Raw genomic sequence first — 9,099 nt, 5'->3', positions numbered from 1 at the left:
CCACGTTCCCTCGTAGCCATCCGAAGCCCCTCCAGAATCTCCTCAATTTCCCGCTCCATCTGAAAAAGAAAGCAAAAGCCTCTCCGAACCAAATTGCTCAATACAGAACAACCAGGATTTGGATAAGCAGTTAAGTGACAGTTTACAAAATGGTTGCCACTTATATACCTTACTAATAACCCCACCCATAACAATTCTAAACCAATTAAATTAAATCCTTCCTTTTTGCACACCACCTAGCTCTGTCAAGGCCCACTCCGCCTAAGCTGCGCTGCTCCATGGGCTTCATGTTAAGACTGTGCTGAAAAGAGAGAAAAGAAGCAACAGGACCATACGGGGATTGAACCTGCGACCTTGGCATTATTATTTCCAGTACAATTGCTTGGAAATTTGGATTGTTATCAAAAGGGAATCAACTAAAGGACTTACCTTGCCACTACGTTTTGTACCAACTTCCTTCCGCTGGAAAGCGCAGAGTAAGGATTTTACTCTTACAATCGGTATTGGTGTTTCATTTGCAAAGCTGGAAATCCAGCAGAGCAATCAAAAGCACTTAGGGAAGGCCTCCCCGTCAGGGAATCGAACCCCGGTCTCCCGCGTGACAGGCGGGGATACTCACCACTATACTAACGAGGACTCGCTGTGGGTGCTGCTGCTCCCGAAAGCCCTAAAACCTGTATCAGTGACTTTCGTTAGACAGATTTAAAGAATGTCTGGTGCAAGGTTTGTACACTTCAAAAGCTCACGCACCTTTTAAGACTGTACTGAAAGGAGAGAATAGAAGTGACTGGCTTGTACCGGGATGGAACTCGCGACCTTGCCATTATTATTTCCCGTACAATTGCCCAAAAATTTGTATTGTCATCATCAAAAAAGGAATCGAACCCCGGTCTCCCGCGTGACAGGCGGGGATACTCACCACTATACTAACGAGGACTAGCTGTGGGTGCAATTGCTCCGGAAAGCCCTAAAAGCTGTATCAGTGACTTTCGTTAGACAGATTTAAAGAGTGTGTGGTGCAAGGTTTGTACACTGCAAAAGCTCACGCACCTTTTAAGACTGTACTGAAAGGAGAGAATAGAAGTGACTGGCTTGTACCGGGATGGAACTCGCGACCTTGCCATTATTATTTCCAGTACAATTGCTTGAAAATTTGGATTGTCATCAAAAGGGAATCAACTAAAGGACTTACCTCGCCACTACGTTTTGTACCAACTTCCTTCCACTGGAAAGCGCAGACTAACTGCAAGCACGTGCTCCAAAAAGCCCTAAATCCTGTATCAGTAGCTTTCTTTAGCCAGATGCAACGTGCGTACGGGACAAGGTTTGCAAGTTGCAACAGCTCATGTTAAGACTGTGCTGAAAAGAGAGAAAAGAAGCAACAGGACCATACGGGGATTGAACCTGCGACCTTGGCATTATTATTTCCAGTACAATTGCTTGAAAATTTGGATTGTCATCAAAAGGGAATCAACTAATGGACTTACCTCGCCACTACGTTTTGTACCAACTTCCTTCCGCTGGAAAGCGCAGAGTAAGGATTTTACTCTTACAATCGGTATTGGGGTTTCATTTGCAAAGGTGGAAATCCAGCAGAGCAATCAAAAGCACTAAAGGAAGGTATTCTGTCTCCACATGAAGGCGAATGAAGGTGTAACTGGTAGTGGCTGTGTGACTTTCCTACCTTCGTGTCCAAGCAGTGGAGCAGACAGGACCGGCAAAAGCTCAGGTTAGAAGGATACACGTAGACACGGTGATTTGAATCAATGTGGGTTTATTTGACCCAAAATACAAACATTGGTATAATACTGAAATGACCTTGGTGTTGTCTGTTGATATCTTTCCTGAGGCTAACTGCTGGTCAAAAAACTGATGCCTTACGAGCCCGAGTGATGAATGTCCAGTCACACAGAAAGCAGATCCCTCACACAAGGGTTGCAGGAAGTGACATGGACCCAGGCTCCTGAAAACACGCCCAGCAAAGGAAAGCTTTATTAACAAGAACAGAGGCGTGCAGCATACAAATTCTGGCCAGCAGATGGCAGCAAAACGACCATACATAGAAACAATATGGTGATGGAAGAACCGATAATATGGTGGACAGTTAAATAAATATGAGAACAGTACAGAAGACAGCACACTCCCCGTCTGAAATTCCCAAGGGAATTTCACTATGAGTAATTTCCAAAAAATATATGGAACAAACCTGTAACAAACATGTTAGACTAAAACAGGAAACATTACAACATAGTCCTGTTTCAAACTTGGAATGGAGAAGATCCACAAAATTCAAGTTCAGTTCTGTTTATCCTGCAGGGATGTTCTCGATGGGTAGTATCATAATAAGTTCGTTAATTGGCCTTGCAAACGTTTTATGCTCACCCTTTCTGAAGATAGTCAACTCCACCTTCCGGACCCTGCCATCTTTGCTAGGAAAAACCTTTGTAATAAGTCCCATAGGCCAGTGAATCCGTTCGGTTTGTTGCTCCTTCATCAACACGAGGTCTCCTTCTTTCAAGTTTGGTTTGTGGTGTTGCCATTTTCTTCTTCCTTGAAGAATCACAAGATACTCCTTTCGCCACCTGTTCCAGAAGTAATCCGCTAGGTATTGTACACGTTTCCATTGTTTCTGGTAGATGTTCGCATGGGTAAATTCTTTACTAGGTATTAGCGTATCCTCCGTTTTTTGGGTAAGGAGAATAGCAGGAGTCAGTACAGTTGGTGTTTCAGGATCCATCGACACTGGCACAGGTGGTCTTGAATTGATTATGGCTGAAACTTCAGCGAGAAGGGTGACTAGGGTCTCATGTGTGAGCCTTGAAGAGTTTACATCCATTAACATAGAATTCAAGATGCTGCGTGAGATCCCGATCATCCTCTCCCAGGAGCCCCCCATGTGGGAACTATGAGGAGGATTGAAAATCCAAGTGCAACCTTTCTCTGCCAACTGATCTTGAGTGGGCTTGGTATCGATGTTCAGTTCTTTACTTGCTCTGATGAAGTTTCCTCCGCGGTCAGACCTCAACTGTTTCGCTGGTCCTCTGATTGCGAAGAACCGTCTTAAGGCATTAATAAGGCTGGATGTGTCCATGGATTCTATCACCTCTATGTGAACGGCACGCACACTCATGCAAGTGAATAGTACAGCCCAACGCTTACTGTTTGCGTGACCGCCACGGGTCCTGCGTGCAGACACCATCCATGGCCCGAAAATGTCTAGGCCAACGTAGGTGAATGGTGGCTCTGTACATAGCCTATCCACAGGCAAGTCAGCCATTTGTTGGTACAGTTGTTTTCCTCTTGCTTTACGACAGTGCACGCAGTCGTGAAGTATTTGGGCCACACGTTTTTTCATACCTATAATCCAAAGGCCTGCAGACCGTAACCTGCCCTCAGAGATTTGTCTGCCTTGGTGTTCAGCCTTTTCGTGGTGGTGTCGGATCAGCAAGACAGTGATATGATGTTTGCTGGGAATGATGAGAGGATTTTGTTCTGCAACTCCTAGGTGGGCTTGATTCAAACGACCACCGACTCTCAGCAAGCCAGAACCGTCCATAACTGGATTTAAATTGGCAAGAGGGCCTTTTATTGGAATCCGCTGTTTGTTGTACAAGCACTTCCATTCTACGTTGAATTCTTCCTGATGGACATGGCGTATTATGAGGGACTCACTATGAGAGATATCTTCAGCAGAGAGGGGTTTATGACAGACGTGTCAACCATGACAATCCTTATCTTGTTGAGTACTGTGATAACATCTCGCAATGTGCATTAACCTAGCGATAGTTCTGACGAGTCTCATCCAACAGGAGAAACGCTGGAAGCGCTGACAACCGAGGCTGGAGGTTTGCTTTATTCCAGTAACTAATGCACTAACTTCAGCGCGGATTTCTGGATCATTATCCGGATCCTGGATGCTGAAAACTTCCTGTACACATTCGTCCCTCTGTCTCAACAGAAACTCCGGACCTGTAAGCCAAGAAGAGTTAATAAAGGCACCTATAGACATCGGCCTAGTGGCGTGGTCTGCTGGATTAAAGTTGGATGGCACATAGTGTCATTGTTCAGGTTTTGAAGACCTCCTGATTCTCTCTATGCGGTTACTGACGTACACATAAAATCATTTAGTCCGATTATAAATGTAACCTAAAACGACCTTACTGTCCGTGTAATACTGGACCTCTTCTATGTCGACACCCAGTTCTTGTTGTATGAAGTCTGCAATCTCCACTGCTAACACAGTCCCACAGAGTTCAAGTCTGGGAATAGTATGATCAGGCTTGGGAGCCAACTTAGCCTTACCAAAGACGAATCCAATGTGACTTTGTTTGTTGAGTTCTGTCACCTTCAGATAGGCAACCGCTGCAATGGCTTCCGTGGAGGCGTCTGAGAACACGTGGAGTTCTTTCTTTATGCTAGAGGTAGATGAGGTTTTGACATAGCATCTCGGGATGTGGATCTCATCCAAGGCACACAAACATTGTTTCCAGGCTTCCCATTTTTGCTCTTTATCAGAAGGAAGTGGGGTATCCCAATCCTTGACGGTTTCAGAAAGTTGTCTCAGTAGGGATCTACCTTGTATGGTGATGGGCGCTACAAATCCCAGCGGATCAAATAGGCTGTTCACCACTGATAGGACACCACGTTTTGTGAATGGCTTGTCTGCACAACTTATTTGAAAACCGAAGGAGTCGGCCGAGAGATCCCACCTGAGGCCCAAGCTCCTCTGCACAGGTGGACTGTCCAGTCCCAGGTTAATGTCCTTGAATCCAGGTGCATGATCACCTGACTCGAAGGCTCTCATTACGGCCAGGCTGTTTGAAGCAATTTTGTGTAGTCTAAGTTTAGCTTGGTACAACATTCTTTGAGTCCTCTTGAGCAGACTGATAGCCGCTTCTTCAGTCGGTAGTGATTTGAGTCCGTCATCTACGTAGAAGTCCTTTTCTACAAAGTCTCTCGCGTCTGCTCCATACTCGGACTCTCCTTCTAATGCAGTTCTCCGAAGGCCGTAAGTTGCTACGGCAGGTGAAGGGCTGTTTCCAAATACATGCACCCTCATTCGATACTCCACCATCTTTGCATTGGTGTCATTGTCCTTGTACCACAGAAACCTGAGGAAATTCCGGTGGTCCTCTCTGACTACGAAACAGTGGAACATCTGTTCAATGTCGGCAGTGATGGCGACAGGCTCTTTCCTGAACCTCATCAGCACTCCTACTAAGTTATTTGTCAGATTGGGACCTGTGAGAAGAACATCATTTAGAGATACACCTTGATGTTTGGCGCTTGAATCGAAAACAACCCTAATTTGATTAGGTTTCCATTGATGATACACTCCGAATGAAGGCAAGTACCAGCACTCTTCGTTCTTCCTTAAGGATGGAGCTGTTTCTGCGTGGCTGTTACGGAATATTTTATCCATAAAGGCGACAATGTGTTTTCTCATTTCAGGCTTGCTGTTCATGGTACGCTGAAGAGAGTTAAATCTAGACAGAGCTTGTTCCAGATTGTTAGGGAGTCTTAGCCTGGTAGCTCGGAAGGGTAATGGAGAAACCCAGTGATCGGTTTCGTCTTTAAAGGACTCTCTGTCCATTATCTTGACAAATTCTCTGTCCTCTACTGACAAGGCTACTTTATCGTCGTTCTTGGTTGTGTGAAAGACTGATCTCCCCAAGTCTTCGGCAAAGAAGGGAGAAATTATGTCAGGTGGCTGTATGAGGTCTGGAGACTTCTCTTTCACCTCATAGTGATGAGGACACGGCTTAATGCAAGTTGTGCGTCCATCTCCACGCACATAAGTCTTGAAGGAGTCAATTCCTGGTTGATCTAAGCATACGTTCCCTATGACTACCCATCCCAAGTCCAGTCTCTGGGCGTATGGTGCATAGTCGGGACCATTACATTGTTGACGCACCTTGTGTACCCTTAGATTGTCTCTGCCGAGCAGGAGTACAATCTCGGCGTTGATGTCCATAGGTGGGATAAGGCTGGCTAGGTGCCTTAGGTGTGGTTGGTGAAATGCAACTTCTGGGGTAGGAATCTCATCCCTATGGTTGGGTATTTGGTCGCATTCGATCAGCGTCGGTAGGGGTATTTCGGTATCCCCATTGATAGGAGAAGCAATGAATCCTTGTGCCCTTCTGCCGCTAGTCTCTATGCGGCCCGAGCAGGTGTTTAAGGTGTAGGGTTCTGATGGTCCTTTGATTCCAAAGGCTTCAAAGAATTTAGGTCCCGCTAGGGACCGGTTACTTTGGTCGTCGATGATGGCATACATTCTTACTGCCTTTTCTGGTTGTCCGTCTGGGTAAACCTTGATTAGGCATAGTCGGGCACAACATTTCTCACTCTGACTCTCCCCACATACTTCCAAGCATGAGCAGGAAACAGCTGTGGCGGTGTTGGCGTGATTCTGGGGCTCCCCGCCATGACTTGGAGCGGGGCTAATGGCGACTGCAGCCGGTGAGTCCCTGGCGAGTGGGGTTGGGTGCATAGCTGAGGCATGTCTTTCGCTATGACACTCTTCACACTTGATGGCAGATTTACAGTCCTTGGCCATGTGCTCCAATGAAGCGCAGCATCTGAAACATACCCCAAGCTCGGTGAGGACTTTCTTGCGCTCCTGTATGGTTTTGGATCTAAACCCTCTGCATTTGTTCAGTGAGTGTGGTTTTTTATGAATGGGACATTCACGATTGAAGGACTTGTTTCCTAATGAGGTAGTGTACTGTTTTCCCGTGGGTACTGCAGGTGATGGTAGGTTAGTCTTTCTAACGCTCACGCTGCTCTTAAAGTCTCTGTGTTTATGCATGACACTTTCAAACCCTGATGATGACGTCGCTGAGGCTATAGTGTTGGACCCCAGGAAGTCAAGGCTGGGGTCATTCCTCATCTGGGACTGTTCATCGATGAACCTACAGAAATGAATAAATGGGGGAAAGGTGACGTCATGTGCTCTTTTGTACCTTGAGACCGACGCTGCCCACTTCTCTTGCAGACCGTATGGTAGCTTCACAACAATTGGGTTCACTCCATGCGCTGTATCCAGGTAGCACAGCCCAGTCAAACGAGGGTCTCTTTTGGCTAGCTCCAGTTCCATGAGCAGATCACTTAAGTCCTGAAGCTTATGGACTTCCTTGAGATTGATCTTTGGGATGTTTTGCAGTCTCTGGAATAGGGCCTTCTCTATCGCTTCTGCACTACCAAAGGTCCGTTCAAGTCTCTGCCAGGCGGCAGCGAGACCTGCTTCTGCTTGTCCCACATAGACAGTTCTGAGGCTCTTGATACGATTTGTAGAGCCTGGGCCCAACCATTTGATCATGAGGTCAAGTTCTTGCTCTACGGTTAGGTTGAGGTTGGCAATGGCGGCTTTGAAGGTTGCTTTCCAGGCTCTATAGCTCTCTGCACGGTCATCGAACTTTGAAAGACTGGTGTTGATTAGCTCTCTGCTCACCATAAACCTGGCGAACTCAGACATATCTGATTTCTCACTGCTTGTTGCCATGACAACTTGTGATGCCCCTGGGGCGTATGGGTTGCTTGGCGTGAAAGGGTGAGACGCTACCGGGTAGAATGATGTTGCTGCAGGGTTGAGCCGTGGTTTAGCCTCTGTAGATTCTGATGACTGCTGCTTGAGCTGTGGAGGTAGGCCAGAAAGCACCTGATCTTGCTGTAATAACTGTCCTTGAGTGGGCACATCCGGGTGACAGTTATTAGCTTGCTCGGGTGCTGTGGGTGGCACTAGCACCGTAGGTAAAGCTGGTTCGGAGGTTTCAGTGTTGTCGACTTGTACAGTACTGGAAATAAGGGGTGGCACGGGTAACTGTTTCAGCACATAGTCACTGGTGCGATCGACTGGATCGTCCATTTCCAGTGGTAGCGAGCAGACTGGATCAAGACCTTGGCTCAATGCTTGCTCAAGTATTCTTACTTTGGCTAACGCAATTTCCTCATCCATCTCTGATTCAAAAATCTTTATCCGAGCTTCTGCTTCTGCCTTTGCAAGAGCTGTTTTCTCAATGAAGGTACGTCTCGCCTTGGATTGTTCTGCATTTATGCGGGCCTCTATTATTCTGTCACTCATGGCTGAGCTTCTAGAGCGCGATGATCTGTATGACCGGGAGGAATGTTTAGATGAATTTGATCTGTGTGATCTAGTTTCCTGCATATGAGAGATATGGAGTTCCGCTTTATCTTTAACATCCTGCACCATGGCGTCTCTTTCTCTGTCTAATGATTCTGCCTTGCTCAGTTCTGATGAGGCTTCATCGATATTAGAGTCTCTTAGAAAGGTTATATACCTTGTGGATAGTCCCTTGTATCTTTCATAAGCTGTGTTCAGCCATCCAACGGCGACTTGTAAGCTGGCAGCACCACCTGAGGAGGATTTAAGTCCTGACATGAGGGAGGAAACCCGTTCCCATTGCTCTTCCAGGTTATCACATAGCTCATCTTTCATGGTGTGATAGTTTTCAATGACCTTTATCGTCGGTTTAAGAGAGCGTCTTGGTCGTGCGTCTTGGTCTGCTGGAAGCGTGGGTTCTGCTTCCTGCTCTTCATAATTATCATTATCAGGTTGCATTTGCTTTGTTTTATCACTGGGGAACTGAGCAAGGTCCTTTTCGGCCATTTTGATTTAAGGTGCGCTATCTCTTTAAGAAAATAAACTTTTGAATTGGGGGCTGAAAATTGCTGCACGGTTCCTATAGGGCACTTGATAAGCTTCCTAAGGTGTTTTGAGTGAATTGCTGGGTTTTTGGAGTTGTGGAGGACTTCCAGGCGAGGGAGTAGATACTGCGGATGCACGTTGATTCCCCTAGGCTTGTCCAGACATGTTCAGTGGCTGGGCAGATTTGCTGCACGTGGGCCTGTTGCTAGGGAGATTCCTGAGTGTGGTACTGGTCACTAAGGCAGTTTTTTGACTGTTCTGTCTCCACATGAAGGCGAATGAAGGTGTAACTGGTAGTGGCTGTGTGACTTTCCTACCTTCGTGTCCAAGCAGTGGAGCAGACAGGACCGGCAAAAGCTCAGGTTAGACGGATACACGTAGACACAGTGATTTGAATCAATGTGGGTTTATTTGACCCAAAATACAAACATTGG

General features: G+C 46.5%; 1 non-coding gene across 1 annotated transcript; it reads right to left on the bottom strand.

The window, feature by feature from the left end:
- Positions 1-564: 564 nt before the first annotated feature.
- Positions 565-636, bottom strand: TRNAD-GUC (transfer RNA aspartic acid (anticodon GUC)). Its single transcript has one exon. It is a non-coding gene; the product is annotated as a tRNA-Asp (tRNA).
- Positions 637-9,099: the final 8,463 nt, after the last annotated feature.

This window comes from Sceloporus occidentalis, unplaced genomic scaffold (genome assembly GCF_023333645.1).
Source record: "Sceloporus occidentalis isolate IW3139 unplaced genomic scaffold, rSceOcc1.0.p SCAF_22, whole genome shotgun sequence".
NCBI lineage: Eukaryota > Metazoa > Chordata > Lepidosauria > Squamata > Phrynosomatidae > Sceloporus > Sceloporus occidentalis.
This window is presented reverse-complemented; position numbering and strand designations above follow the sequence as displayed.